Source organism: Puntigrus tetrazona, unplaced genomic scaffold (assembly GCF_018831695.1).
Source record: "Puntigrus tetrazona isolate hp1 unplaced genomic scaffold, ASM1883169v1 S000000001, whole genome shotgun sequence".
Lineage (NCBI taxonomy): Eukaryota > Metazoa > Chordata > Actinopteri > Cypriniformes > Cyprinidae > Puntigrus > Puntigrus tetrazona.
Window position 1 is genome coordinate 902,231 of NW_025047681.1, and position 5,214 is coordinate 907,444.

Sequence of the window (5,214 nt, forward strand, 5' to 3'; positions counted from 1 at the left end):
GCAGATGATTATCCAACTCAGACTAAGACCAAGAGTTCAGCTCCAACCGGAATTAAACTCAAAGTTTCACTCAACCTTTTCAGCCTTAATTACAAAGTAAATTACAAATCATTTATATGACATTGATTATTTAAAAAAAGTGGAATTTAAGTGGAAACTCTTAATAAAAAAATAAAATTGTGAATTAAAAATGGTTTCATGTTGTTAATGTGTGTCTTTTTATCATAATACCTTTAACCTATAATTATTCAGGTAAAAAGTTACTCACATCTATTCTAAAACCATGAAGCACTCACTCACCCGCAGAGTTCTTCAGGAAGTTCTTCAGGAATAATGTAGAAGACTCTCTTATGGTTGTTATTGTTTGAAGCTCAGTTTTCAGTTAAAACTAAAGCCTCACGGGAGCCGTTGTAACAATAAACTCTTATTCTATTGGTTACAATACAAATCAGTACATGCAAAAAGTTTTACAATCGAACTCTAGCATCAATACTAGATATGCTGTTAGTGTCAGGTGTCCTTCACACATAATGCAGGCAGAATCTGAAGAGCAGTTTACTTTCCAGACCTTTTATAGTATTTTGGGTGATTGACATCATCATATTAGTAGTCATCAGTTCCTCAACATCTTGTATAACCCCAGTCTTCCTGTTGTAGGAACATCAGTCTCTGTAGCCTGGTTAGCGGTGGTCTTTCTTTGTCACTCACATTGCTGTCTGCGTCTCACACTCTTCCGTTTCTTTTACATGGTCTTCATCTGATTCATCTCTTGCTGGTGTTTAAACATGCTGTCTTTACCTGGGTATCCACTAGTCAACCTTTATGTTTGAGTTTCAAAGCATTAGCTCTTAAGCCTGTATTTTACAACTGCAAGCACTCTCAAAACATATGACATTAACTAAAAAGAGGAAATTACATAAACAGGTAAAATAGCAATATAGCAAATGCTCTGATCGGGGTGGCCCTGGGAAGTGGGTCATCCCAAAAACACATTTGTCATTTTCTACAATACCTGCAAAATACATGCTGTTCCCTTTAGCTTTAAACAATGCATGATATTCGACTATTCCAGACAAAAGATTGGCATCGTGAAACAATTGTGGTGATTTCTGTAAGGTCGTGGCTCCTAATCGTGGTCCTGTGACATACAGTGAGCAAAGATAGCTTGAGTCAGATGCATGATCAACAGCATGACTCATGTTTGCTGCTAAGATCCACATTTAATGACGAAACCAATAAAAATTGACATAATATCAATGCAACGTGGTCCTAAAATATAAAACTGCTTACCTCACGCTCTTAGTCCTTCCTCTTTCACCGCTTCAACTTTTTTTTCTCAGAATACATGAAGAAAAAATACCACTGTTAATGTCATTCATCTCTGCTTTCAGCCTGCACAGTCCTGCTGCTACGTTTTTCCATAGTAACGAAAGCGCCATAGCGACGTGATGAGTCAATGGTTTCACCATCAGAGGTCTACAGTGTTTAGCAAGATTCATTAACTGCATGAACAAATATGTTTTCAGTGTTAAGTAACTTTGTTAATGTTAATGTCAATAAATTTATTCATTCACTGATCACTGTGCAGTGTGACTATTGGATTTAAAAAAAAGGCTTCTGTTTTCCAAAGGAGTTTTCCATAGCGCCTTCAGCAGAAGCAGTATCGAAAGGAACTGGCGCTACGCATCGCTTTACTGCAATACATCTGAAGTTCTAATAAAAAATAAAACCATATTAGAGCTGTAGTATTACTTATAAACAACTGCAATAGAATTGCAGTATTGTCTGCAATACAGCAGTAGTACTTTGCAATTATACTGTAATAAAATTGCAGTAGTACTTCAAAGCATAGTAAAACTGACGTTTACAATCTAAGCTGAGTTGATGCAAGCTGATTGGAGTCCGTGCAGCTCCTATATTGTGCACTCAACCTGTCTTGTCTTGGTTCGCTGGCTTTGTTTCTTAGCTCCTAATTTCCTGTCTCCCAGAAAGCTCTAGATTCCACTTCTACAGTTGGATTCACCAAGGATGTCCATCTCCATTGAGGCTGCCTATTGTGTCTCTGTGCTACCCAGGTAGCATACCTCCCAAGGACTTTTCTGTACGCTTGACATCAGTTAATAAGTCTGTGATTGAACCGCACTTGAAATCTTTTGTCTTGTTATATTGCTTTGAGATATTCTACAATTTCTGTCCAGCTAAACAAGAAATTATTTTACTTTTTTCTTAAACTTAAAATAACAAGAGATGCATGAGCATACCAAATACTCTCCCTATTAGCAGACCCACACTGCTTCCACTGTACCCACAGAGTACCAGGGCTTTAACAGGCTACTTGTGGCACACACTCTGGAGCGACAGAGAACTGGAGGTGACCTGGAGCCCAACAGAGCCAGAGGGATGGATGGATGAGGTGCGTAGCTGAGGAGTCTGGGTGGCACAAAGGGATAATTTTCTTGTCCTCCAACCTCAGAAAGAAAACGTCAGTTACAGTGTGCAAAATTGATGAACAGTTTGTGAAAGTTTATTATCTTGTCAGTTTGTGAAAGTTGTCTGTTTAATTTTCAGATCATTTTGAGAGAGCATGTTTCAGCTTAAAATTAAAAGACTATTTTTTAATTCAATGCGAATCAAATACAGCAACAAAAGAAAATGCTGACAAATGGAATGTCTCACCTCACTCCAATGGTTATGCTTTACTCTGCTAGTAAAACAAAAAGCAGAATGTTCTTACTTGTTGGTGGCTATCTTTATGGGTTAAATTTTAGGTATATGTTTTTCAGTTTCTATTGATAATGATAATGAAGACAGTCTTTGCAGGTGTATGCAAGACATTTACATCTTTTGTACACACAAGCAGGATTGCGTGTTCTTGAGAAGTCAGCCACACATGGGGTCAAATGAGGCTGGAGAGGATTCAGATTATATTCCAATTTTGAATGAAGTTCCACTCTTCTGTAGTTACCAAGTGATGAAGAGGGACGTGTATGGTGTAAATTTACACAGTGTGTTGAAATAAAAATCGGTTTGGCATGCATTATTAGTTCCCTGGTAAGCATTTAAGAATTTACGATCCTATAATCTTTCAAGTATGGAGTTATCTGTGAAATATACATTCTAGATTGTTAAACAAATTGTTTACCAGGTGCTGTTGAATAGGCTGCTTTCAGTGTAGCTGTCACGAGTCTTTGAAACTCTTTTGAAACTTCCGCTCATTTATGCACTTCACCTGACTACAGTTCCCATCATCCATCTCACTGATGACTCACACACAGCTGAATGCACTGATTACACAGCTGCTTCCAATCAAACACGCCACTTAAGGTCGTGAGCTGTGTCTCAATCCGTAGGTTTGTCGGCTGCGCTGTCGGAAGGCTGTCGGTTACCGTCGGCGGCTGTCAAGGCTGTCGGCTGTCAAGGCTGTCGCATATCTGGTCGGGCTGTCGGGCTCAAGGCTGTCAAGGCTGTCGGAAGAGCTGTCGAAGGCTTTGTCGGGAAGGCTGTCGGGGCTGTCGGAGCTGTCGAGGCTGTCGTAAGGCTGTCGAGAGGCTGTCGGTTGTCGGGGCTGTGTTGAGGCTGTTTTAATTTGTAGGGACCAATTTTGTCATGGCGCACACGGAAGACCATCTCAATTCACGATGCGTCTTCTGAAGGCTGCATTTGAAGACAGATTGCATCACTGTGGCATGATGAAGGCTGCCGCATTCAACGCGTGACTTCCCCTCTATATCACCAGCAAATTGAAGGACACATCAGATGGTCACTGGCAGTCTACCCTACCCCTAAATTTACGCTTGTGTGGTGAAAACCTGACTTTTATTAAAACCACATTGTGGTGATGGTTCTTTGGTAAATAGAATTACTTAAATATCTGTAAAAGACCATTTTTGTAGCTGCTTGCCACTGTCCTGTGAGGGGGAAAATTAAGTACTTTACATTTGTATGGGGATTATTTTTTTTCTTTATATCTTCCACTATTTTTTAATTTGCAAATGAAATGAGCAAAGCTCACAGCTGTAAGTGTCCATGTTGCAGACAGTGAACTCTTGTAGGTAAATGAACATGAAGGGCAGGGAAAACATTTTCCCGTATGCTTGACTCTCTCTTCATCTCACAATGCTGTTTAAGTCTTTTCTATTGTATATGTGGGTCATGTGACAACAATAAATTAAGAAGGCATGTTCAGTACCTTAATCGTTAATAATAAAAATCAGAATGTGTTTCATATAAATACAATTCATAAAATATGGTAATGGTCTTCCCGTGTTTTTTCCTTTGTTTGACATCTTCATGCTCCTTTTAGAGTCTTTACCATGAAAATGTGGGGTATGTGACAACAATAAATTAACGAGACATGTTCAGTAAGTATTTATTATAAAATAGCACTTACGTTGATTTTATGGTTTTATTCTGATAAAACATTTATTTCTGATACTGGTCCTGAAACTGATGATTACGCTGCTTATAATATCTCTTTGCAAGATATTCTGAATGAGATTGGTGTCATTTTCCAATTGATGGGGGTGAGGACGGGTTTTAAACATCTCGCCATAAGATGAGTCTTCCCACAGCTATTAACACTTGTAGAATCTCTCGCAGGTTGTGCTATGAAAGTAGTCAAAACACTTTTTTGACCAAAGACACTATAACGTTAACACACAAAGGTGCATACGTCAACCAGCACAAATCTTACTCCAACAGCTCCCATCCAGTGGTTGGAATATATTAGAACAACCAAAAAGTGGACGGCATCACACCTTAACCCATGGTGAAGTCAGATTTCGGTCCATGTTATGTAGATGCGTATTACGAGTTTTAATGGCGATAGAAACCTTTTCAGGCACGGATGTACTTGTACCGATTTGAACCTCTACAGTGACATTTCCTCCAGTTGTTGTTTTTCCAGTGTTACAATAAAGTGTTGAATTAACACTAAACAGATTGGATTTTAACACCAGTAGTGTCATCTTTAAATCAGAGTTGGTGTCATTTTATGTCGTTTCAAGTGTTAACTCTCATTTAGAGTTAATCTGGCCACGCCCCAGTTTACGCGATTAAAACGCCTTGATTGGAACTGACCAGATATGATAGACTTCCATTTTACCTCCTGAGGAAGCGTGGGCGGTAAGTCTGATGTTTTAACTTCTTAATATATATTAATCAGAGAAATCGTGGTGTAAGTTAATTACAGTGGATGCATTACTTTAACCATAG

At 38.8% G+C, this 5,214-nt stretch overlaps 1 pseudogene; it reads right to left on the reverse strand.

The window, feature by feature from the left end:
* Positions 1-3,382: 3,382 nt before the first annotated feature.
* Positions 3,383-5,214, reverse strand: part of LOC122331456 — a 23,178-nt pseudogene continuing 21,346 nt past the window's right edge.